Raw genomic sequence first — 27936 nt, 5'->3', positions numbered from 1 at the left:
TCCTTAAGGACAAGTCCTGTGCTTTACATCTCTGCTTAATCAATCTATAAAAATGTTCTTAATACTTTTCCTCAAATATACTAAGCACTTAATATTCATTAGCTTATTTCTACATAAGTTCCCCTGTCAACCAATTTTTCCTGGTGTATAACTGGATTTCCAGGGTGTCAGAAGGGTTGACCCATCCACAAGTATTTGTCTGTGTAAACAAACAAGATGAAGCTTATTGTAAAATGCAGAAGTCTTCCATTCAGGAATCAAATCTATGTGAAAAACTCATAATCAAGATGCAAATTCAACACACATATTTAAGATGCAAAAGACCAGTACATTGCCCAATTCAGGATGCCTATTTTCATCATGTTCTTGGCTAATTTTCCTTCTAACGAAACACTCATTCAGCTAATATTTCCAGGCATTTCTTATATGCAAGTCACACTGCCTGGGTGGTGGGGAGGGGATTATGGGATGCAAAATATATAAAATGGAACTTCTGTTCTCAGAAACTTTACAGTCTAATTGAGAAGATAAAACATATACACAAATAACTATAATACAAAGCAAAAAGCAATCAGAACCCAAAAACATCCTTTAGATAAAGGGCTAGCTAAGTTGAGAAACTATAAAAATGTGTGAGATGAGGAAGACTTCCTAAAAAAGAAGGTGTTATTTGAATTGTAACTGCAATAATAAGTAGGTAAGTCTTGACTATATGAAGATACGGAGAAAGAGCATTTCTAGCACATACCATGTTCACTGTGCTGGACCCATAATGAGTACTGCACTGGTTACCTATTGCTGCTGTAACAATGTACCACAAACTTAGTGGTTTAAAATAACACAAATTTATTATCTTACAGTTCTGAGGGTCAGAGGTCTACAGTATGTCTCACTGGGCTAAAATCAAGGTATCAACAGGCCTGTGTTCCTCCTAGAGGATCTAGGAGAGAATCTGTTTCATTGTTTTTTCCAGCTTGGAGGCAACCCACCCTCCAACCTTCCTACATCAGCTAGTATTCATTCTCATCTCCTGATTCCCTCTTATAATCACCCTTGTGATTACCTCAAGCCTAATACAGGATAATCTCCTCATCTCAAGATTCTTAAATTAAACAAAACTGCAATTTTCCTTTTGCCATGTAAATTAATGTATTCACAGACCTCAAGGACTAAGTTAGGGACATTTTTAGGAGGCCATTATTCAGCCTACCACAAGTACTTAATTCAACATTTATTGATTTTCCTGCCTTTAAATACTTCACTTTACAGTCACAAATTTAGGCATTTTGGATTTTTTTTGCTCTTATTGATGTATAAATTGACAAAGTTATAAAATATTTGACTTATCAACATGATGATTTGATATATGTATACATTGAGAAAGAATTCTCACCATTGAGTTAATACATAAATTACCTCCTACATCTACCTTTCTTTGGTGAAAAAAATTAAGTTTTATTCTCTTAGCAAATTTCAATACAATTATATAAACTTATACAGCACAGTATTATCACCCACAATCACCATGTTATACATCAGCTCCTCAGCTCTTATTCATCCTATGTCTAAAAGTCTGTACCCTTTTATCAACCTGCCCCTATTTTCCCTACCTCTCAGACATCCTGGCAACAATCATTCTACTCTCTGTTTCTATGTGCTTGCCCTTATTTTTTTTGAGATTGCATATATAAAAGATATCATGCAGTATTTGTCTCTCTCTGTCTGGCTTATTTCACTTAGCATAATGCCCACCAGGTTCATCCATGTTGTCACAAATGGAAGGATTTTCTTCTTTATAAAGGCTGAATAATACCACATTTTCTTTATCCATTCATCTGTCAATGGATACTTAAGTTGTTTCTACACCTTGGATATTGTAAATAATGCTGCAGTAAAAATGGGAGTACAGATATCTCTTTGAGATAGTGATTTTGTTTCCATTGGATACACACCCAGAAGTGGAATTGATGCTGGATTATATGGTAGTTCTATTTTTAATTTCTTGAGGAACCTCCATACTATTTTTCATAATGGCTGTAGCAGTTTACAGTCCCACCAACAGTGTATAAAGATTCTCTTCCCTCCACATCCTCATCAGCATTTATCTCTTGTCTTTTTGATAATAGACATCTTAACAGGTGTGAGATGAAATCTCACTTATGGTTTGATTCACATTTCCCTGATGATTAGTGATATGATATGGAACACCTTTTCATGTACCTGTTGGCCATTTGTATGTCTTCTTTGGAGGAATGTCTATTCAGACTCTACTTATTTTTGGTTGGGTTATTTGTGTGTGTGTGTGTGTGTGTGTGTGTGTGTGTGTGTGTGTTACTATTGAGTTGTATGAGTTGCTTGTATATTTTGTATATTAATCACTTATTGGATATGTCATTTGCAAATATTTTCTCCCATTCTAGTCTGCCCTGAAAGGTTTCTTTTCAAAAATCTGCTGATGGTCTTATGAGGTTTGCCTTGAACATAATAAGTTGCTTTTCTCTCACTGCTTTTCAGATACTCTTTGACTTTTGATGATTTTACTATATTGTGTCTCTGTATGGATCTTTTTAGATTCATCTTGTTTGGTACTCTTTGGGCTTCTTGGATTGGATGTTTGTTTCTTTCTCCAGGTTAGGGAAGTTTTCAGCCAGTATTTCTTTGAATAAGCTTTCTGCCCCTTTCCCTCTTCTCCTTCTCAGTCCCTTGTAATGTGTATATGGGTTCACTTTATGGTATCCCATAAGTTCCTTAAACTACCCTCAACTCTTTTTCATTCTTTTTGCTTTTTGTTCCTCTGCTTAGATGAATTCCACTGCCCTGTCTCCCTGTCTTCAAGTTTGCTGATCTTTTCCTCTGGTTCATCTAGTCTGTTGTTGAACTCCTCCATTGGATTTTTCAGTTCTATTATTCTTCAGCTCCATGATTTCTGTTTGGTACTTTAAAAAAGTTTTCCCTTTGTTGAAATTTTCACTTTGCTCATGCATTACTCTCCTTACCTCAGTGAGCCATTACCATTATGGTCATTATTTTGAACTCTCTACTGGATAAATCACTTATCTCTGTTTCATTAAGGTTGGTTTCTGGAGATTTACCTTTTCCTTTGTTGGGAACATATTTCCTTGTTTCTTCATCCTTCTTGACCCTCTGAATTTGTTTCTTCACATTAGATAAAATAGCCAACTCTGCCAGTCCTGACAGTCTGGTCTCATGTAGGAGATGAATCTCATTAATCAGCCTGACCTGAACTCCTGGTTGCCTCTCAAACCACTGTGATTGGCCATCCCAGTAGTTTAGGGTGTGCCAAGACCTGCTGGTATCCCAAAGGGGACACCACAGTCAGCACCTAGATGCAGGCTAATTAGAAGCCAGATCCTCGGGCAGCATCTATAAAAATTGCACTCAAACCCCTCCCAGCAGGAAACTGGAAGATAAGAGTTTTTTCCTACTCTCTCTATGCTGAGCCTGGGTGTATAGCCTTGGGTGTGTGTGTGTGACCATTTAAAAACTGCTTTTTTATTATAGTCATGGGGGACTTGTGAATGCAAGCCTCACTGACTATGAGAGCCAGACATTCTGAGGGCCCTTCCCTTGGGTGGCAGCTGCAAAAGCTGGGGCACCAGATGTGTATATAGGCTCCTTCCAGGGAGATGTTGGTGACCTGGTTTTACCATTGGAGCAAACTTGAAGGAGAAGGTGGGGGATATCCCCATCAGCTCTTTTGGGCTCCATGGAAGATAGCAGTCTGCACATGGATGTATGCTAATTAGAGGCCAGACTCTCAGACAGCAGATTGTAAAGTATGCAGTCAAACTCCATCCAGGGAAAGACTGGGAGATGGGTGTTTTGCGTGCTCCCTCTACACTGAGCTCTGGGAGGATAGCCAATGTGAGTGCTCACACACCCATTAAGAATTCCTTCTTCATTTTCTCTTGTCTTGTGGGACTCATTGACACAAGCTCCATTAACTTTCAGAGCTAGATGTTTTGGGGGCCCATCAGTCATGCATGAGCCTTAAAAGTTGGGGCACTAGACATGTGGTCCAAACCTTTCTCTCCTCAGGGAGAAGCTGGGAGTTGGGGGTTCCTTCCTGATTGTATGGTGCTGTGCTGGGAGAGGGGCTTATGGTGAGAGTGTGTCTCAACCTTTCCATTTTGATGTGGGTATTATTTTTTCTTTGTCTTATGTGTAGGACTCACTCAGCTAGTTTCTAGATTTTTCTCAGAGGAAATTGTTGCATGTGTAATTGTATATTTGGTGTGTTTTATTTTATTTTTTGACTGTCAAAGCAGGAAAGCCCCAGTGATATGGTTACAATGGTCAAAAAGGGACTCTCAGAATAAAGAGTGTAAATCCTCTCTATTCTTGTTTTGTTTTTTGTTTGTTTGTTTGTTTTGGCTGTGTTGTGTCTTCATTGCTGTGCACGGGCTTTCTCTAGCTGCGACAAGCAGGGGCTACTCTTTGTAGTGGTGCACTGGCTTCTCATTGTCATGACTTCTCTTGTTGTGGAGCACGGGCTTTAGGCACACGGGTTTCAGTAGTTGTGGCACATGGGCTCAGTAGTTGTGGCTCACAGGTTCTAGAGCACAGGCTCAGTAGTTGTGGCACACAGGCTTAGTTGCTCCATGGCATGTGGGATCTTCTCAGGCCAGGGTTTGAACCCATGTTCCTGCATTGGCAGCCAGATTCTTAACCACTGCACCACTAGTGAAGCCCCTATCCTTGCTTTTGAATGACAGTCTTTCTGAATACAAAATTCTACCATAGAAATAATAACACAAATACTTACTTGAATTATTCTTTAAGCCTTCTTTAAAGGAAGCTTGGCTATTTAATGGATAACTGTGTACTGGAAATGTTAAATATTCAAATATTTTAGGATTATTGGACACTGGCTTTCAGTTAACCATAATCTCTGGTGACCCATCAGTTAGAGTGGGGTTCTATAGACTTTCAGTGATAAATAGGGTATTGACCTGGGTCTGCATCATGGTTCACTTAGTGAAATCTTAATGCTATCTTGAGTTCATTTCTCCAGCTCCTGAGTTAAATAGATACCCTTAAAAACTGGTATTATTTCCGTGTATGCTCCATGAGCAATGCAGTAAGAACTAATTTATGAGAAAGTAAAATTTGGATTTTTTGTTTTATTTTTTGAAGGGCAAAGCAGCAAAACCCCAATGGTAAGGTCACAATGGTCACAATGGAATACATAGAGTAAAGAGAGTATAGCTTCTCCCTATCCAGAGAAGATGGCAGTGCATATATGTAGAAACAAATATAATATGTAAAGGTACTTCACCAAATGCTTTAATTTCCCATTTCCATTATTTTCTGAATTTTCTTCTATTTTATTATTGGGGTCTATAGGGTGAAATCAATGTAGGGTATAGTACTCGTTCAATACTCAATGCTCTCTGATTGAACAGACATAACACTAGACACTATATCAAGCTCTGGAGTTGCAGAGATGAATAGTGCACAGTTCATATGCCCAAGCAGTTCATCATCTAGCCATGGATATAGACATGAAGACAGAGAATTATAATAATAGGTACGTTAGTACAAGTAGTGTCACAGTGACAAGGAATGCCTAACTTGGAACTGGGGCACCAGAGAAACTTTCAGGATAAGTCTTTCATGTTGAGTTGGAGAATTCTAGGAAGACTGGAAGATGGATAAACATTCCAGGCAGAGGAAGTAGAGTGTGCAAAAGTACAGGGGCATGTAACAGCCTTCTAGGAACTTCAGGTAGTTTGTCATTGCTGGAATATAAGGTGCAAGAGGAGAGAGGTAGGTAAGGAGTGGATTAAAAGGGACATTATATGCCATATCAGTAAGAGTCCAGGCAGTCAACTGATGGCACACTCAAATTGGGTAATTTGAGAAGAGTTCGATAAAGGGATTACTTACAAAGGTGTTGTACAGGGTTTAGGACAAGCAACAACGGCGGCAGAACTCTGGTGCAAATAACAGTAGGTGGTTATTACCATGAAGATTTGAAGGGGCAACGTATGGAGAAGGCCTAGCAAGAGTTGAAACATTCAGTAAAAGGATGAAGCCAACCCCAGCAACCTTCCAGGGAAGGAGCCAGGGAAATAAATATCAAAACCACATTCTCAGTACCCTCTCCAATCTCCTTCTGAAGCCTCTCATTAACCAAATCCAGCTGGAAGCCAGAGAGCAAGAAATTCTATCTATGCAGTCTATATGGGGTCACCCTTCCCAGGCATAGCTCATGAGAGAAAGGAGGACCATAAATCTACAAGACCAAATGAAAATTTTCCAGAACATATGACATGCTAAGAAGTTTAAGCTTTATTTTGTAGGTGATGGGGAGCCATAATGATGTTTTTGAAAGAAGTGAGAATCTGATTTCTGCTTTAGTCAAATCACTCTGGTAACAACATGGAAAAAATTTTTTTAAATACTTTAGGAAAATAACACTAATAGATAATTAATTAATTAGTTAATTAAAGTAATTGAACAAATGACAAAGCAATCTCATTGATAGAAAACCTTTGTCCTGTGAGACCAGTCATAATTATTTACAGCTATGCTTGAATCACATGTGTGATCAAGCTACAGAATATAGCTAGGGTCAAAGACATGATGGGGACCTGAAGAAATGATATTACCTTTGATTTGTGACTCTCTGAAAGTGATGTTCTAAAGGAGATTCCCAACTCATGATTATTATTTAGGGATACAAATTCTGTTCTGTATATTCAATAGACAGGAGTATAATTCAGTCCTATGAGAGTCACACCAATCTGACAGGAGCTGAAATAATCAGAGACTAAATTGTAAATCATCTCATACTTTGGACAAATATTGATTTTGAGCATAGAATATAATCCAAATATGTTTGGTGTGACAGCACCTTAGGGAACCTTTGCTATAAATCAGTTCATTCATTATTCATTCTACAAATGTTTATCAAGTACCTACTATGTGCTAGGCACTGTGCTGGGTGTTAAAAAAGAAAATGGAGAACAAAACATACAGGATCCCTTGCCCTTGTGTGGCTTAAAGACTAGTGGGTAAGAAAGATCATGAAACCATAAACAAATATATAACATAGTATCAGATAATTCTAAGTGTTATATGTAAACATATCTTTGATAGATAATAACAGAGGAGACACATTAGATTGGATGATCAAAATTTTGTCCATGACAAACCACCAACCACATACATTTCAAATACTTTGTTACCAATGTATGAAGCACCAGTGTCATAGTTACACAGAATACTAAGGTAATAAATATTTCTTTGGGATAGAACATATATTCAGGTTAGTTATAAAAAGTATGGTTTGGGGACTAATGCAATTATGAAACCAGGTGGTTCTTGGATCAGTCAGCATTCCAAAAAGACCAGACATCCCCATTAATACACTTAGTGACTTTGGCCTCTAGTTACACCCACATGGGTGGAGTATTGTTCCCAACTTTTGACTCATAGGCACATAGCAATCTTATCTTCCAAAAACTGGTATAGGAGTGGGGCTTTTATCAACATGAATGTGGGTTTATGTTGTTATTGCCAGTGCTTTTTTAACCACCCACACAAATTGTTTCATAAGTCTTCCAAATATTTTAGAAAAATAAAGTATATTGGGTTTGGAAGACAATTCAATATCAACGTTTTATTGAAAAAACAAAGCACGAATGTATTTTTAAACTTTCATTGAGACCCCCATGTTAAACAATCCAAAGACATCAAGGTAAGTATGAGTCCCAGATGTCATGCAGTAGCTGAGGAGGCCTTTTTATAAATCACAATATTGCTACATAAAAGTTTTTTTCCCTCTGTTATCTAAAGCTGCCAGTTTATGGCTGACAGCTGTCAGTAGCCAGTCAATAATAACAGGAAGCCATTGTTTAATTCACTTTTAACTGAGCTGGGATGCAAAAAGGAACATTTGAATCTTGGAAACAAGTCTCAATAGCGAAACCTGACCATATCTGTAGCCTTCCCAGCCTTGGACCACTAGAAGCTCCAAACTAACTTAACATGTTATTTTTGGATTCAGGTAAAGCAATGTGCACTCATCAGGCTAAGTCAGCTTTGGACCTATGAGCTTTAAATATCAACATCTCTATCCATAAAATGGAACAATTAACCCTGAGCTTTCAGACTCTCATTCAACTGATTCAAACAACTCTTAGACACTACTCGCTATGCATTTTGACCATTACAATTGCTAAACACCAAGTACATGAAGGTCTCTAGGCTGACTCATTAGCACCATATCAAGTCAATATTTTATTTCCATTTTCTGGATTGGACCTCCACTCCAGAGAAAATTATTTGCTTTCAGGACTAACATCTGGAATAAACATTAAACTTACCATAAGGAATTTGGTTTGCACGAGTGTAGAATTAAGCCGTTAAAAGGAATTCAGTTAGTTATATGACAGATTGGGTTTTATTCTTCAACCATGCAAAAAGCCATCAAACAGTGAGAGAAGCTGGAGATTTCCTCTAGTGCTGAAGTCATCAATGCCATCATGGCTCCCTGCAAGCACTGTAGGCTCAGCTTGGCTTGCCTCTCTTGTCTCCTTGCCTATTTCACAAATCCCTTCTCGATGCCTCTAGATGTATAAGAGAAATACATCCTGGACTGGGATCAAAGTTAGGGGGAAGAAAGGAAGTAGGGATTTTTTTTAATGTATTGAAAAGAGTAAACAACCACAAAAGAAACCCAGGGTTTTATGACCTGAAAGTCTCCATGTTAATAGTCCAACCCTTTTCCAAACACAGTCAACTCTGTCCTCACCCTCTTGGCAAATAAATCCCATTCACCAAAGTTCAAAAGAAAGTTCATGAAAAGGGTATTTTGCAATAATAGGCAGCTCTTCCAGACCCAGCCCTCACAGAATTCACCACCAAAATACACTACTATGGTTAACAATGATACAGACATATGGACCGCATAGTGCTAAAAATGTAAAACAGAAAACAGCTGGCAGTTATTAAGCTCTTTCTGTGTGCTAGACACTGTGTTAAGTGATTAATCATTAATGATATTATTTCTCCTAATTCTTATAACAATCCAATGAGATAAATACTATTGATGTTCTCATTTTACAGATTAGAAAAATGAGGCACAGAAATGTAAAGTAATTTGTCCAAGGTCACACAGCTAGTAAATGACAGAACTATGATATGATCTGAGGGACTCTGCTGCTAGATCCCACATTCTTCCCCCCTCCTCCCCACCACAGTCTTATTCACCATGATATAGCACCTCACTACCCACCTACAGAGGTATCAAGACAGTACAGCACATACACTAGTCTGTAAACTTATAGCTCCTTTCCCACTTAAATTGAGGAAAACTAATTTAACGCTTTAATCCTACCTTGTCTTCTTTTCACTTTCCAGAGGATACTTCTCCCTTTTCAGTTTCCTTTTGTTATCTCTACTCCCTGTCTTCTGACAGGAACTTCTTTTGGCTTTATGTCCCTGAACTTGATCCCTTGTATTGAATCTTCTTAACGTCTCAATGTCTTGATGGTGTCAATGTGTTTTATAAAAATTGATTAATGCATTTTGTGTGTTTTTATGTGTTTTCTAAACTTAGTTCCTCTCATTGCCTTTTGTATTTCTTCTTGCTACCTAGCACCGTATAACTTTTCTTACAAATGAACCCATGAACATATTATCCATAATCTTTTCCAACTTCAGCCATTCAGATCCAGTGACAGTCTCTCACGGGGCAGTGAAATAGGCTCTTGTGCACTTAAGCACTTGTTTTAGGTATCTAAATGAAAACGTTAGCACTCCATATTCTGAACCATTTCTCAGTTTGTATAGAGTGCTTAATCAATAAGAGTCATATTGTGTCTGATTCTTCCCTTAGTGGTTGGTGAATACACTATTATAAAGCTATAGAGGGAATCTCTTGGTTGAATTACTTAAGGAGTTTAAAGTCAAAAGTTGAATCCATATGTTTGTACAGCTGAATAGCCCTCATCTGGGCAGGCAGCTAGAGATGATGAGCAAAGGTCCTCCAATTTAAAATCTATATTTGTAAGCTCCATTTATGGAGCTTTTTCTAAGACCTGCTTCTAGGCATTGACTTCCCAGGACATATAAAAACCATGCTTTTATATATACATAGTGGTTAGGGGCATGAGCTTTGGCAACAAATTTGAATTTTAATCCCAGTCCACCACTTATTGACTCTGACCTTGGACAAGTCACTTTACCTCTCTAGACCTCAGTTTTCTCATCTATACATGGAGATAGTATCTACCACATAAGTTCACTATGAGCTTTAAATGGGGTGTTATATGAAAAGAATGCATGCAATAGTAAGCAGCCAATAAATGGTAGTTTTCAGCCACCATACAGCCCATCAATTCTTCAGAAACATTCTATCTTAAAAATTCAGGAAAAGGGGCATAGATAGGGCAGAAAGCAAGTTCTACGCTATCATTAGCTCCAAAGACAATCTTAAGACTCTCCTAAAGTGAAGGGAGAAACCGAGGCCACTATGTTTGCTGTGTGGTCCAGTCCCATTCTGGTTGATGTCAGAACAGATAAGCGCACATTTTTGGTATTTGTAATAAAAAGCAGGAGGAGGAAATTATAAGAGTGAGAGCACGCACAACAAATGCTCTTAATTTTCCTTGTAATGAAACAATGAAAATGGATCATTAAAATCTTTCATTGGGAAATCAAGTAGCTCTCATATTAACACACGAGAAACAATGATAACTTTGGCATGATTTTAGAATGAGACTGTGAGTGACAAAATGCAAATGCCAAGGGGAAAATTAGTTGCCTTTTTTTCATTATTAATGTTTTCCTTTTGTCTACTGAATTCTGGAGTTAAATTATTTAAATTCAATGTTTGTATATAATCTTGGCTGTGCTTGGCATTCTTCAATAAAAATGGTTCAGCAGAACAAAACCGAAATCTAGTAATTATGACTGTAGCTACAATGTTTGTTAAGACTCAAAAGCAGACAATAGAAATGGTTGTTTAATCATTGAAATTCAAAGAACAAAAAACATCTCCCCCTTGCCTTTTGTTGAACCTGGCCTGGTGAAAGAGAATTACAGCTGAATGAACAAATGCAGATGTGTGCCTCTTTCTAAAATATTTTTTAAAGGTGCAAAACAGATTGTCCAAAACAAGTTTGGTGATGATGAGTTTGTTCATTGGTAAATACTGCCTACCAGCCTCCAGTTGCCAACACACAAGACAGATGAAAATATGATTGTAAGAGGTGTGATGACAGCTCCCTCACTATACTTTATTAATTCCAAGATACACTTGTGCAGGTGTTAAGTACTTTTTTGTGCCTTTTACTAAAAAATTTCAGAATATTTTGAGCAGGTGCACCTAAGAGGTGATAAAGAAACATATTTGTGTTTTACTGCAATATAGTGCAACGGCAGTCTTATGCCACCATATATAGTGATCACTCATTATTTATTCAATCTTTCAGTGAATATTTACTGAAGGCCTACTGTGTGCTGGGGGATCAGCAGTGAACCTCAGTGATGTGATCCACAACTTCATAGAGTTTTCAGTCTAGTGCACATGAACAGTAAACAAATAAATATAGTAATTCCAAGTTGAGAATAATGGTATGAAGAAAATATAGCAGGGTCCTATTGTTACCAAGTTCCTATGGGAGATGAAATGTTCCTAGAAAGGACTGAGTCTACTGAGGAAATTTTCTGGTTTGACCACTTCAAGCATGAATTGACCACCCTGAGGCTTGAAGATTAATGGCCCTGGTAAGTTTAGCCCTGCTACTGTATCTGCTCATGGCATTTAATTTACCTAAGGAAAACCTACCAAAAGGAAAAAAAAATGTGTTGACATGCTGGGTAACATAAATACCCTCATTTATTTCATGTGACACATGGCTTTAAGCTTTTTTTCCAGGATAGTTGCTGTTTAATTTCACAAAACATTCTCTTATTCCCGCATCATAGGAAAGTGTAAATAAAGGTACCACTCTGCCATCCCTCTACCGTTAATCATGTTCCCTCCTGTCTCCCCCAATCCCTCCTCTCTTTTCAAAATGGAAACACTCTAGAGTGTTTAAATCTTCTCTCTTCTAGATATTTCTCAGTTTGCCAATCATTTCTATTGCTGTACTTTGTTTTTAATATTTTCTCTTTCTTTTGAAGGGATGCTGAACATGAAATAAAGCATCCTGAGCTATTACCTCACCTTCTGCAGCACAGGAGTCTTTATTGCACTGCTGATGGGATTCCAAGAAAATGTTAGAGTGTAATAATTCATGTTATTAAACAGTCCAAGATCTGGCTATAACAGCACAAAGGAACAGAGGAAGTCTTGGGTAAGTAATGTATCTGTTTGGCTGCTATAATGAGTGGAGTCACTGAAGAATCTTGCCCTCGTTGCACCTGTTTATATTGCCAAGAATAGTCTTGCTTTCAAAAGGACTATTTATTGTGGTAGTGGTTTGTTTGATTCTTGGAGCAGCAAAATGATCAAATTCTGACAAATCCATAATGTTATATAAAACCATGGTAATTTATCAAATTGGGGCACATTTCAGGGACTCACACAAGGTCACTGCCCCGATCAACCCTTGCTCTGATCTCCTCTGAACTCTGTCAAAAAACAGGGACCATATTGTTTATTACCATCATTCCAGGAAGGTGCAGCTTTCCCTCATTCTCTACATTGCAACTCTCTCTCAAACTAGCTTCTTTTTGGAGGAAGCTGCAATGACTTTTGAGGAGGGCTAGGGGAACTGTGACATAAGAAAGAGCAGGGGCTTCCTTGGTGGTGCAGTGGTTGAGAGTCTGCCTGCCGATGCAGGGGACACGGGTTCGTGCCTCGGTCCAGGAAGATCCCACATGCCGTGGAGCGGCTAGGCCCGTGAGCCATGACCGCTGAGCCTGTGTGTCCGGAGCCTGTGCTCTGCAACAGGAGAGGCCACAACAGTAAGAGGCCCCCCCAAAAAAAAAAAAAAAAAGAGCAAAAACATGCTCCTCCACTGATTCTTGGGGTACAGAAAAGAGTATACAATCAAGGAGAAACCAAGAAATGTGGCTGTGAGTGCACACTCTTCCTTACCCCTTTTCAAAATGATTTGAAAAGCATAGCCAGAGTAATGCCTAATTTCCACATGGATGAGTTCTAAAATGATAACCTCTGTATTGTTTTTGTGGAGATTTTTTACATTTGATTGTTGTGGGCATTTAAAACAAAGAAATACTCTTCAGAATGTGTCTGGCAACATATGTGGATCTTTCAGTGATGGAACAGGTACAAAACAAAAGGTTTATTCAATGGGATTTCTAAACTGAAGAGCAATTTCCGGCATTTCAGCAAGGAAATGTTAAGCTCCAACTGTGTGCTCAGTAAGTTGGCCTTTTAATAATGTGCTCTTAAGTCGCTTCCTTAATCTTTGTTCCTTCATCTACATAAGAAAGTGGGGGAAATCCCCAGCACCATTGCCGAGCAGTGTACCAAACTCCTATATAGTTGAGTGATATTGAAAAAAATTGAAATCATAATTCTTACATAAACCATCCATTGGGATTTATGTATATCATGAAAATACAAAAGCCAAAGGTTCTACAACACTTCCTTAACAGTATCATTGGTTATAGAGAGAGCACTGTTTGCAATATACTGGTAAATGGGTCTATTTGCCTCTATATTGGTATTCCAAGCATCTGTCCTAGCAAGCAAGACAATTGGGCAACAACTCTTTTTTTGTAATCAGATTCTGTTGAATGTGTCCTAAGAATCAGTGAAAGAAAGACGTTTCTCATTTCAATTCACAAAATATTCATCAAAATCTTGAGTTGGTGATGTAAGGGAGCCCTGCACATGGATGTGGAAGAGGATCGTTTACAGGCTTTCCAGAAATGTGTGTGCTTTGATAAAAGTTTACTAGAAGGCCAACCTAAGAACACAAGAAGGAGGGAGGATCCAAATGGTCTTTTTAGAAGTTCCTCCTTTAAACCAAAAAGCCAAATTTGATGAAAAAGAGTAATTGAGAGATGCATGCCTTGTTAAGTGGTCCAGAACCTCTCAATGAACAGCAGCAGTGGGCTTCTCAGGAAACAGAAATCAGGGGATTAATAAGCTTGTCCAACCACACATGGATCTAAAATGAAAAACAGCTTCTGGCAAACTAATTAAGACTTGAGGTTGCTCATGATGTCTCCAAAGAGGTGGCCTGGGCAAGCATTTCCCCAAGGCACTCCAAATAAAATTAGAAAAGAATAAGAAGAAAATCTCATATTATTGGAACAAAAATGTCTTTGGAAGATTTTGCAATTTTGAAAATTGATATGTAACATACGATCTAATTAAAAAGAGTATACTGCTAAACACAGTTTTAAGACAAGTCTCCTAACTCTCAACCAGTAGATAATTTTCCCTGGAGCTCTTCCTGTAGATAAATTTTGGCGTCACCACAGCAGTTGAGAGCTAAAGGATGGGTTGGGGTTACGGATAGGCTCTCAAAGGTTACTAGGGTTTGATGAGCCTGGGCATAAAATTAGATGAATGACAGCCAGGAGAGAAGCTTAAACCAAAGTTTAAGCATGACCCTTGAGGTTTTTCCCCTGATACCTCATCAACCTAGCTATCTTGAGGCTTAGGCTTACTGTGGTAGAATGAGGAAAAAAGGTACTATTTCAATTTGGCCATTCATCCCTTGTTAACGTCAACATTCAGTGAATTTTTAATTGTCTAAAATATAAAGGTATTTTACATAAGATAATATGAGAGAATGTACTTTAAAAGTTGAAGAGTGTTATACAAAGCTAAAGGTTTAACTTTACAACTTTAGCTATAGCTTCGCTGTAAAGGTTTTTTATGCTTTTTTTTTACATCTTTATTGGAGTATAATTGCTTTACAACGGTGTGTTAGTTTCTGCTTTATAACAAAGTGAATCAGTCAAACATATACATATGTTCCCATATCTATTCCCTCTTGTGTCTCCCTCCCTCCCTATCCCACCCCTCTAGGTGGTCACATAGCACAGAGCTGATCTCCCTGTGCTATGCAGCTGCTTCCCACTAGCTATCTATTTTATGTTTGGTAGTGTATATATGTCCATGTCACTCTCTCACTTATTCACAGCTTACCCTTCCCCCTCTGCATATCCTCAAGTCTATTCTCTACTAGGTCTGTGTCTTTATTCCCGTCTTACCCTTAGGTTCTTCATGACATTTTTTTCTTAGATTCCATATATATGTGTTAGCATACAGTATTTATCTTTCTCTTTCTGACTTACTTCACTCAGTATGACAGACTCTAGGTCCATCCACCTCACTACAAATAACTCAATTTCGTTTCTTTTTATGGCTGAGTAATATTCCACTGTATATACATGCCACATCTTCTTTATCCATTCATCCAATGATGGACACTTAGGCTGCTTCCATATCCTGCCAATTGTAAATGGAGCTGCAATGAACATTTTGGTACATGACTCTTTTTGAATTATGGTTTTCTCAGGGTACATGCCCAGTAGTGGGATTGCTGGGTAATATGATAGTTCTATTTGTAGTTTTATAAGGAACCGCCATACTGTTCTCCATAGTGGCTGTACCAATTAACATTCCCACCAGCAGTATAAGAGTGTTCCCCTTTCTCCACACCCTCTCCAGCATTTATTGTTTCTAGATTTTTTGATGATGGCCATTCTGACTGATGTGAGATGATACCTCATTGTAGTTTTGATTTGCATTTCTCTAATGATTAATGATGTTGAGCATTCTTTCATGTGTTTGTTGGCAATCTGTATATCTTCTTTGGAGAAAAGTCTATTTAGGTCTTCTGCCCATTTTTGGATTGGGTTGTTTGTTTTTCGTTATTGAGCTGCATGAGATGCTTGTAAATTTTGGAGATTAACCCTTTGTCAGTTGCTTCATTTGCAACTATTTTCTCCCATTTTGAGGGTTGTCTTTTGGTCTTGTTTATGGTTTCCTTTGCTGTGCAAAAGCTGTGAAGTTTCATTAGGTCCCATTTGTTTATTTTTGTTTTTATTTCCATTTCTCTAGGAGGTGGGTCAAAAAGGATCTTGCTGTGATTTATGTCATAGAGTGTTCTGCCTATGTTTTCCTCTAAGAGTTTGATAGTTTCTGGCCTTACATTTAGGTCTTTAATCCATTTTGAGCTTATTTTTGTGTATGGTGTTAGGGAGTGTGCTAATCTCATACTTTTACATGTACCTGTCCAGTTTTCCCAGCACCACTTGTTGAAGAGGCTGTCCTTTCTCCACTATACATTGCTGCCTCCTTTATCAAAGATAAGGTGACCATATGTGCGTGGGTTTATCTCTGGGCTTTCTATCCTGTTCCATTGATCTATATTTCTGTTATTGTGCCAGTACCATACTGTCTTGATTACTGTAGCTTTGTAGTATACTCTGAAGTCATGGATCCTGATTCCTACAGCTCCGTTTTTTGTTCTCAAGATTGCTTTAGCTATTCGGGATCTTTTGTATTTCCATACAAAATTGTGAAATTTTTTGTTCTAGTTCTGTGAAAAATGACAGTGGTCGTTTGATAGGGATTGCATTGAATCTGTAGATTGCTTTGGGTAGTAAAGTCATTTTCACAATGTTGATTCTTCCAATCCAAGAACATGGTATTTCTCTCCATCTATTTGTATCATCTTTAATTTCTTTCATCAGTGTCTTATAATTTTCTTTCATTTTTTTTTTTTTTTTTTTTTTTTTTTTTTTTTTGCAGTACACGGGCCTCTAACTGTTGTGGCCTCTCCCATTGCGGAGCACAGGCTTGGGATGCGCAGGCTCAGCAGTCATGGCTCATGGGCCCAGCCGCTCTGTGGCATGTGGGATCTTCCCAGACTGGGGCACAAACCCACGTCCCCTGCATCGGCAGGCAGACTCTCAACCACTGTGCCACCAGGGAAGCCCAATAATTTTCTGCATACAGCTCTTTTGTCTCCTTAGGTAGGTTTATTCCTAGATATTTTATTCTTTTTTGTTGCAATGGTAAATGGGAGTGTTTTCTTAATTTCACTTTCAGATTTTTCATCATAAGTGTGTAGGTGCCATAAAGGTTTTAAGGGGTCCACAAAACTTCACTGGATGCTATCATTGATAGTCAAAACAGACATTTGAGCACTTACTTGTCTAGGTAACCCTTGGTAAAATAAGGCTGGCTCTGCATCCAAAGCTTGGTAATCTACCACCCCCAATCCCTACAGCAGTGTAAAATAACAGGGAGCTCCAAATATGGGCAAAGTGGGAGACCACCTCTGCAGAACGTTAATGTTTAATTATCAAATTTCCATTAGACTAAAGAAGCTCTTCTGGGAGGATGCTATGCAGTTACACTGTTAGTGACTTTAGTGACAGTTGCATACTAAACTGGGACTCAAATGGGATTTTTTAGTACAAAAGTCACCTTTGTGAGTAACAATCCAGCTGGCCAAGAGTTACCCATAAAGACTCATTTAGGATTTTATTTTTCCAATGTGTGCAATATATTCAATTCATGAGTATCCTTGTTGACATGAAACACACTGAGTTTAGATTAATTAAAATTAATCATTCTCTTGCATTTAAATATTTTTTCCAAAATATTCTCTCCAAACTGATGTCATGAAGTTGACTGGATTTGGACCAAGTACTGAAAGCCAGTAGTAGAATGTTCCTATGGAATTGCTAGAACTAGTGAACTCTAACTCAGAGATTCCTTATGTTCCTTAATATGGAGTCTTATCACCAGACATTTGAAGGCCAAACCTATGAATGATCAGTTAACATAATTTGACTTATCAAGTCAAATACAGTAATGTCTAAGGGAAAGATTGTATCTCTCAAGTAACCAGGCTAAGAAAATAAAAATATATATATTTAGCAAACTTACCCTGAGATAAAATTCAAGTGCAATAAGTTTGTGGGGGGACTGCTTCCAGTAAACACTCATAGAAGAATGGGTAAATGAGACAGGGAAGGAAAAGAAATCAGTAAAATGTGGCAACAGATGCTCAGTCTTGGTGTGGAACTCTGGAGAAAATTTTCCCTACGGAGAGACAATGAAGCAGGAATATTTATCCATGAAATTCCGATCAGACATTGGTTAAGGACTGCTTCTAGGGCCACTAATCCTCTGGCAATTCACACTTGCCCTGCATATAGAACAAGTGCTCCTACAAGCAAAAAAAAAAAGCCTCAACGGAGATTCAAAATTGTTAGCAGTAAGCAACCTCCAGTGTGTAGAAGTGAGTATCATGAAACATGGGTGAAGTACCATCATCATCTGTTACACCCTTACTTACTAACCAGAGTGTTGTCCATTGAGCAGCAGTATCAGAATACCCTGGGATCTTGTTAGAAATGCAGAATCTCTGGCTCCACCTCAGATTAATGTATATTAAAATTTGAGAAGAGCTATGGTACAACATATGAGAGATAGATAGAGAGAGAGAGAGAGAGAGAGAGGAAAAGAGAGAAGATAGATCAAACCTCTCAAAATAGAATCAAGGATGTCAAGGTGTTATTTTTAGCTGAAACAAACAAGTGTCGTCTGGAATTCTAACAAAGGTCAGTTATCCACTAACATGCTTTGTCAGAGCCAACAAATCTAAAGTTTCAAAGACAAACATCAACAAGACAATAAAGTGCTCTCACAACCCAGACACTTGTAAGATAAGATTCTTGTGGCCTTTTTTTTTTTTTTTTTTTTTTTTTTTTAACCTCTTTATTGGAGTATAATTGTTTTACAATAGTGTGTTAGTTTTCCCTCTACAACAAACTAAATCAGTTATACATACACACATGCTCCCACATCTCCTCCCTCTTGCATCACCCTCTCTCCCACCCTCCCTATCCCACCCCCCCAGGCGGTCACACAGCACAGAGGTGATCTCCCTGTGCTATGCAGCATCTTCCCACCAGCTATCTAATTTACATTTGATAGTGTATATATGTCCCTGCCACTCCCCCACTTCGTCACAGCCCACCCCTCCCCCTCCCCATATCCTCAAGTCCATGATCGAGTAAGTCTGTGATTTATTCCCGTCCTACCACTAACCTTTTCATGACATTTTTTTCCCTTAGAGTCCATATATATGTGTTAGCATACGGTATTTGTTTTTCTCCTTCTGACTTACTTCACTCTGTATGACAGACTCCAGGTCCATCCACCTCATTATAAATAACTCAGTTTCATTTCTTTTTATGGCTGAGTAATATTCCATTGTATATATGTGCCACATCTTCTTTATCCATTCATCTGTTGATGGACACTTAGGTTGCTTCCATGTCCTGGCTATTGTAAATAGAGCTGCAATGAACATTTTGGTACATGAGTCTTTCTGAATTATAGTTTTCTCAGGGTATATGCCCAGTAGTGGGATTGCTGGGTCGTATGGTAGTTCTATTTGTAGTTTTTTAAGGAACCTCCATACTGTTCTCCATAGCGGCTGTATCAATTTACATTCCCACCAGCAGTGCAAGAGGGTTCCCTTTTCTCCACACCCTCTCCAGCATGTATTGTTTCTAGAGTTTTTGATGATGGCCAATCTGACCGGTGTGAGATGATATCTCATTGTAGTTTTGATTTGCATTTCTCTAATGATTAATGAGGTTGAGCATTCTTTCATGTGTTTGTTAGCAATCTGTATATCTTCTTTGGAGAAATGTCTATTTAGTTCTTCTGCCCATTTTTGGATTGGGTTGTTTGTTTTTTTGTTATTGAGCTGCATGAGTTGCTTATAAATTTTGGAAATTAATCCTTTGTCAGTTGCTTCATTTGCAAATATTTTCTCCCATTCTGAGGGTTGTCTTTTGGTCTTGTTTATGGTATCCTTTGCTGTGCAAAAGCTTTTAAGTTTCATTAGGTCCCATTTGTTTATTTGTGTTTTTATTTCCATTTCTCTAGGAGATGGGTCAAAAAGGATCTTGCTGTGATTTATGTCGTATAGTGTTCTGCCTATGTTTTCCTCTAAGAGTTTGATAGTGTCTGGCCTTACATTTAGGTCTTTAACCCATTTTGAGTTTATTTTTGTGTGTGGTGTTAGGGATTGTTCTAATTTCATACTTTTACATGTAGCTGTCCAGTTTTCCCAGCACCACTTATTGAAGAGGCTGTCTTTTGTCCACTGTATATCCTTCCCTCCTTTATCAAAGATAAGGTGACCATATGTGTGTGGGTTTATCTCTGGGCTCTCTATCCTGTTCCATTGATCTATATTTCTGTTTTTGTGCCAGTACCATATTGTCTTGATTACTGTAGCCTTGTAGTAGAGTCTGAAGTCAGGGAGCCTAATTCCTCCAGCTCCATTTCTCATTCTCAAGATTGCTTTGGCTATTCGGGGTCTTTTGTGTTTCCATACAAATTGTGAAATTTTTTGTTCTAGTTCTGTAAAAAATGCCAGTGGTCATTTGATAGGGATTGCATTGAATTTGTAGACTGCTTTGGGTAGTACAGTCATTTTCACAATGTTGATTCTTCCAATCCAAGAACATGGTATATTTCTCCACCTATTTGTATCATCTTTAATTTCTTTCATCAGTGTCTTATAGTTTTCTGCATACAAGTCTTTTGTCTCCTTAGGTAGGTTTATTCCTAGATATTTTATTCTTTTTGTTGCAATGGTAAATGGGAGCGTTTTCTTAATTTCACTCTCAGATTTTTCATCATTAGTGTATAAGAATGCCAGAGATTTCTGTGCATTAATTTTGTATCCTGCAACTTTACCAAATTCATTGATTAGCTCTAGTAGTTTTCTGGTAGCATCCTTAGGATTCTCTATGTATAGTATCATGTCATCTGCAAACAGTGACAGCTTTACTTCTTCTTTTCCTATTTGGATTCCTTTTATTTCTTTTTCTTCTCTGATTGCTGTGGCTAGAACTTCCAAAACCATGTTGAATAAGAGTGGTGAGAGTGGGCAACCTTGTCTTGTTCCTGATCTTAGTGGAAATGGTTTCAGTTTTTCACCATTGAGAACGATGCTAGCTGTGGGTTTGTCATATATGGCCTTTATTATGTTGAGGAAAGTTCCCTCTATGCCCACTTTCTGCAAGGTTTTTATCATAAATGAGTGTTGAATTTTGTCAAAAGCTTTCTCTGCATCTATTGAGATGATCATATGGTTTTTCTCCTTCAGTTTGTTGATATGGTGTATCACATTGATTGATTTGCGTATATTGAAGAATCCTTGCATTCCTGGGATAAACCCCACTTGATCATGGTGTATGATCCTTTTAATGTGCTGTTGGATTCTGTTTGCTAATATTTTGTTGAGGATTTTTGCATCTATGTTCATCAGTGATATTGGCCTGTAGTTTTCTTTCTTTGTGACGTCTTTGTCTGGTTTTGGTATCAGGGTGATGTTGGCCTCATAGAATGAGTTTGGGAGTGTTCCTCCCTCTGCTATCTGTTGGAAGAGTTTGAGAAGGATAGGTGTTAGCTCTTCTCTAAATGTTTGATAGAATTCGCCTGTGAAGCCATCTGGTCCTGGACTTTTGTTTGCTGGGAGATTTTTAATCACAGTTTCAATTTCAGTGCTTGTGATTGGTCTGTTCATATTTTCTATTTCTTCCTGGTTCAGTCTCGGCAGTTGTGCATTTCTAAGAATTTGTCCATTTCTTCCAGGTTGTCCATTTTATTGGCATACAGTTGCTTGTAGTAATCTCTAATAATCTTTTGTATTTCTGCAGTGTCAGTTGTTATATCTCCTTTTTCATTTCTAATTCTATTGATTTGAGTCTTCTCCCTTTTATTCTTGATGAGTCTGGCTAATGGTTTATCAATTTTATTTATCTTCTCAAAGAACCAGCTTTTAGTTTTATTGATCTTTGCTATTGTTTCCTTCACTTCTTTTTCATTTATTTCTGATCTGATCTTTATGATTTCTTTCCTTCTGCTAAATTTGGGGGTTTTTTGTTCTTCTTTCTCTAATTGCTTTAAGTGCAAAGTTAGGTTGTTTATTCGAGATGTTTCCTGTTTCTTAAGGTATGATTGTATTGCTATAAACTTGCCTCTTAGAACTGCTTTTGCTGTATCCCACAGGTTTTGGGTCGTTGTGTCTCCATTGTCATTTGTTTCTAAGTATTTTTTGATTTCCTCTTTGATTTCTTCAGTGATCACTTCGTTATTAAGTAGTGTATTGTTTAGCCTCCATGTGTTTGTGTTTTTTACAGATCTTTTCCTATAATTGATATTTAGTCTCATAGCGTTGTGGTCGGAAAAGATACTTGATACGATTTCAATTTTCTTAAATTTGCCAAGGCTAGATTTGTGACCCAATATATGATCAATCCTGGAGAATGTTCCATGAGCACTTGAGAAAAATGTGTATTCTGTTGTTTTTGGATGGAATGTCCTATAAATATCAATTAAGTCCATCTTGTGTAATGTACCATTTAAAGCTTGTGTTTCCTTATTTATTTTCATTTTGGATGATCTGTCCATTGGTGAAAGTGGGGTGTTAAAGTCCCCCATTATAATTGTGTTGCTGTCGATTTCCCCTTTTATCACTGTTAGTATTTGCCTTATGTATTGAGGTGCTCCTATGTTGGGTGCATAAATATTTACAATTGTTATATCTTCTTCATGGATCGATCCCTTGATCATTATGTAGTGTCCTTCTTTGTCTCTTGTAATAGTCTTTATTTTAAAGTCTATTTTGTCTGATATGAGATTTGCTACTCCAGCTTTCTTCTGATTTCCATTTGCATGGAATATCTTTTTCCATCCCCTTACTTTCAGTCTGTATGTGTCCCTAGGTCTGAAGTGGGTCTCTTGTAGACAGCATATATATGGGTCTTGTTTTTGTATCCATTCAGCCAGTCTGTGTCTTTTGGTGGGAGCATTTAATCCATTTACATTTAAGGTAATTATCGATATGTATGTTCCTATTACCATTTACTTGTTTCGGGTTGTTCTTGTAGGTCTTTTCCTTCTCTTGTGTTTCTTGCCTAGAGAAGTTCCTTTAGGATTTGTTGTAGAGCTGGTTTGGTGGTGCTGAACTCTCTCAGTTTTTGCTTGTCTGTAAAGGTTTTAATTTCTCCATCAAATCTGAATGAGATCCTTGCTGGGTAGAGTAATCTTGGTTGTAGGTTTTTTTCCTTCATCACTTTAAATATGTCCTGCCACTCCCTTCTGGCTTGTAGAGTTTCTGCTGAAAGATCAGATGTTAATCTTATGGGGATTCCCTTGTGTGTTATTTGTTGTTTTTCCCTTGCTGCTTTTAATATGTTTTCTTTGTATTTAATTTTTGACAGTTTGATTATTATGTGTCGTGGCGTGTTTCTCTTTGGGTTTATCCTGTATGGAACTCTCTGTGCTTCCTGGACTTGATTGACAATTTCCTTTCCTATATTAGGGAAGTTTTCAACTATAATCTCTTCAAATATTTTCTCAGTCCCTTTCTTTTTCTCTTCTTCTTCTGGAACCCCTATAATTCGAATGTTGGTGGGTTTAATGTTGTCCCAGAGATCTCTGAGACTGTCCTCAGTTCTTTTCATTCTTTTTTCTTTCTTCTGCTCTGCAGTAGTTATTTCCACTATTTTATCTTCCAGGTCACTTATCCGTCCTTCTGCCTCAGTTATTCTGCTATTGATCCCATCTAGAGTATTTTTAATTTCATTTATTGTGTTGCTCATCGTTGCTTGCTTCCTCTTTATTTCTTCTAGGTCCCTGTTAACTGTTTCTTGCAAATTGTCTATTCTATTTCCAAGATTTTGCATCATCTTCACCATCATTATTCTAAATTCTCTTTCAGGTAGATTGGCTATTACCTCTTCATCTGTTAGGTCTGGTGTGTTTTTATCTTGCTCCTTCATCTGTTGTGTGTTTTTCTGTCTTCTCATTTCGCTTATCTTACTGTGTTTGAGGTCTCCTTTTTGCACGCTGCAGGTTCGTAGTTCCTGTTGTTTTTGGTGGCTGTCCCCAGTGGCTGAGGTTGATTCAGTGGGTTGAGTAGATTCCCTGGTTGGGGGGACTAGTGCCTCTGTTCTGGTGGATGAGGCTGGATCTTGTCCTTCTGGTGGGCAGGTCCTCGTCTGTTGGTGTGTTTGGGGATGTTGGTAACCTTATTATGATTTTAGGCAGTCTCTCTGCTAATGGATGGGGCTGTAGACCTGTCTTGCTCTTTGTTGGGGATAGGGTGTCCAGCACTGTTCTTTGCTGGTCCTTGAGTGAAGCTGGGGCTTGGTGTTGAGATGGAGGTCTCTGGGAGATTTTCGCCGTCTGATATTACGTGGAGCTCGGAGGTCTCTTGTGGACTAGTGTCTTGAGGTTGGTTCTCCCACCTCAGGGACACCGCCCTGGTGCCTGGCTGGGGCGCCAAGAACCTTTAATCCACACGGCTCAAAATAAAAGGTAGAATAAATAGAGAGGAAAGAAAAGGAAGGAAGGAGGGAGGGAGGGAAGGAAGGAAGAAAGGAAGGAAGAAATGAAGGAAGGAAGCAAGAAAGCAAGGATGGAAGGTGCAGAGGAAGAAAGGGAGGAAGGAAGAGAGGAAGGGAGGAAAGAAGGGGGAAGGAAGGAAGAAAGGAGGGAAGGAGGGAAGAAAGGAAGAAAGAAAGGGAGAAGACAGAGTAGTATAAAGTATAGTTATTAAAATAAAAGATAATTATTACGAAGAAAAATTTCCTTTTAAAAAACAAAAAACAAACAAACAAAAAAAAAACACAAAAAAACAAACAAACAAACAAAAAACAGAAAAATGGGTCGGTCTAACCCTAGGACAAATGGTGCAAGCAAAGCTATATAGACAAAATCTCACACAGCAGCACACACATACACACCCACAAAAAGAAAAAAAAAAAAGGGGAAAATAATAGTATATCTTGCTCCCAAAGTCCACCTCCTCAACTTGGGATGATTCGTTGTCTATTCAGGTTTTCAACAGATGCAGGGCACTTCAAGTTGATTGTGGAGCTTTAATCCGCCGCTTCTGAGGCTGTTGGGAGAGATCTCCCCCTCTCCTCTCTGTTCGCACAGCTCCTGGGGTTCAGCTTTGTACTTGGTCCCGCCTCTGCGTGTAGGTTGTCCGAGGGCGACTGCCCTTCGCTCAGACAGGACGATGTTAAAGGAGCAGTTGATTCGGGGTCTCCAGCTCACTCAGGCTGGGGGGAGGGAGTGGCACGGGGGCGGGGCGAGTCCGCGATGTCAGAGGCCGACGTGACGCTGCACAGGCCCAAGGCACGCCGTGCGTTCTCCCGGGGAAGCTGTCCCTGGATCCCGGGACCCCGGCAGTGGCGGACTGCACGGGCTCCCGGGAGGGCCGGTGTGGAGAGTGACCTGTGCTCACACACAGGCCTCTTGGTGGTGGCAGCAGCAACCTTAGCGTCCGACACCCGTCTCTACTGTCCGTGCCAACAGCCGCGGCTCGCGCCCGTTTCTGGAGCTCCTCTACGCGGTGCTCTTAATCCCCTCACCTCACACCCGAGGAAGCAAAGAGGCAAGAAAAAGTCTCTTGTCTCTTCGGCAGCTCCGCGCCCGCTTCTGGAGCTCCTTTAAGCGGCGCACTTAATCCCCTCTCCTCGCGCCCAGGCAGCAAAGAGGGAGGAAAAGGTCTCTTGCCTCTTCGGCAGCTCCAGACTTCTCCCGAACTCCCTCCCGGCCAGCCGTGGCGCACTAGCCCCCTTCAAGCTGTCTTCACTCTGCCAACTCCAGCCCTTTCCCCGGGATCCGACTGAAGCCCGAGCCTCAGCTCCCGGCCCCGCCCGCCCCGGCGGGCGAGCAGACAAGCCTCTCGGGCTGGTGAGCGCCGGTCGGCACCGATCCTCTGCGGGAATCTCTCCGCTTTGCCCTCCGCACCCCTGTGGCTGAGCTGTCCTCCGCGGCTCCGGAGCTTCCCCCTCCGGCGCCCGCAGTCTCCGCCCGCGAAGGGGCCTCTAGTGTGTGGGAGTCTTTCCTCCTTCTCGGCTCCCTCCCACTGGCATAGGTCACGTCCCTATTCTTTTGTCCCTGTTTATTCTTTTTTCTTTTGCCCTACCCAGATATGTGGGGAGTTTCTTGCCTTTATGGAGGTCCGAGGTCCTCTGCCAGCGTTCGGTGGGTGCTCTACAGGAGAAGCTCCACGTGTAGATGTATTTCTGATGTCTCTGTGAGGAGGAAGGAGATCTCCGCGTCTTACTCTTCCGCCATCTTTAAGCCGTCCTCTTGTGGCCTTAATACCTGAAGGGTGTAAGGCCATGACATAAAGGCTGCCTAGAGGTTTAGCACCTTGAGAATTTCCAAGCAGAAAACCAATCAAGACATTATAGTAGGTGCTTCTCAGTACACTACTGTTTCCATGGTGATGGTTATTCTGATCCAAATCTGATCCATTTTCTCATTAAAGATACTAGAAAATGCATCATAATGAGAAAATGTTGACTGGACTATAAAATCAGAAGTAACAATGGACATTGTTAAGTCTACATTAAGCTCTTTAAACCCCTAAAACAATCCCTCAAAGGACCATGCTACAGGCCATCCAGAAATAATTGCCGATGCTAGGTCTTCCACATACATATAAGAAAGGTGGGGGTGGGAGAGAAAGTCCTTCTCACTCATAGAAAGTTAACACAATCTAAGAGAGACTGAGTGCTGGAAATTCACATCTGGAAAGCATGCTGAGTTGACAAGGCCATACTGAGTTAACAAGGCCAAGATCACAAGAAGCTTCAGATGGAGAAAATCTGTTACACAGGCAACCAGCCACGGATCTGAGAATTTTATTATCATGTTCACAAGAAAGACACCCTACTGAAATCTGAATCATAACTTCAATTACAAATTTCAGCATACTTTAGTTGCATTATAATGTACTGTAACCTCTATGAGGTATCTATAAAATTATTATAAACATGACATCTAACATGTATCAATTATATACATGCCACACATATGTACTTGTATATTTTCACCCATATAATTCTCAACCCTATGAGATGAGGAACTATAATTAATTCCCATTTTACAGATGAGGAAACTGTGACTAAGGGAAGATAGGTAACTCACTTGCACGAAATTACACAACTAGAGAGTTGCAGAATTGGGATTTGAACAGAGACCTATGGTGACAACAGAACCTACACTCTGATCCCCAAGGCTCTTCTATATCATTATGAGATACTCTATTCTTTATTATCAAGCCAGACATATTAGAAAAAGCAGCCCTTCAAAAGTCAAAACAAGATTAAAAATCACTGAACTACCATCTAAGTAGAGGATTTTCTTTTCTGCTCATTAAGTTTATTTTTTAACCTTGAAAGCAGATTATGTCTCTTCAGCACACCCCCAACTTTGAATACACAAATTATTATTTATATCAAAGCTAATCTTATAAAGTGTAGGAGACTGGTCAGTGCTTCCTATTAGAGGCTGATGATTCCCTTAAGGCTGATGTCATTTGAAATCTGGCCTTGTGTTTTGTTGAAAAGATTCTAGATTTTCATAGTAATCCAAGGGAAAATATCGAAGACATGAAGAGAGTATAAATCTTTCTGAGTTATTAGGTTTGGTGTCTTATTCAGATCTTCAGTTAAACTGCAGGAAGAAAGAAAGAAAGAAATGTAGAGAGGAAACATAAGTGCCCTGAAGGGAGAGCAGTGGTGCAATCGAGATCACATCATGGAGAAGGTGTCAAGATATGACAACACAAAGGAAACTACCAATGTAAAAACAGACATTTGGAAGCGTTTGAAACACTTCTAGATAGAGGGACATTAGCAGGAGAATGCAGGTTAAAAAATGCTTTATCTTTTGCTTCACATATTTGCTGGCTTATAACCTAGTCAAGCAAGTACAATCTTTTTGCAATAAAGAGAACCAGAAAAAGTATGGAAAAGAGCCAGCTAAACACTATAAGAAAGGGAGAGTGGGGGTGGGGAGAGGGTAAAGAAAGAGAGCAAGGGGGGAAAGAGGAATCAAAGATAAGAAAAGATGGATATAAAAGAGAACACCTTCAATTTTTTTGTGTTTTTTTGTTTTTA

This window comes from Kogia breviceps, chromosome X (genome assembly GCF_026419965.1).
Source record: "Kogia breviceps isolate mKogBre1 chromosome X, mKogBre1 haplotype 1, whole genome shotgun sequence".
NCBI lineage: Eukaryota > Metazoa > Chordata > Mammalia > Artiodactyla > Physeteridae > Kogia > Kogia breviceps.
The sequence above is the reverse complement of the archived record's forward strand: the minus strand, read 5'-3'. Positions refer to the sequence as shown.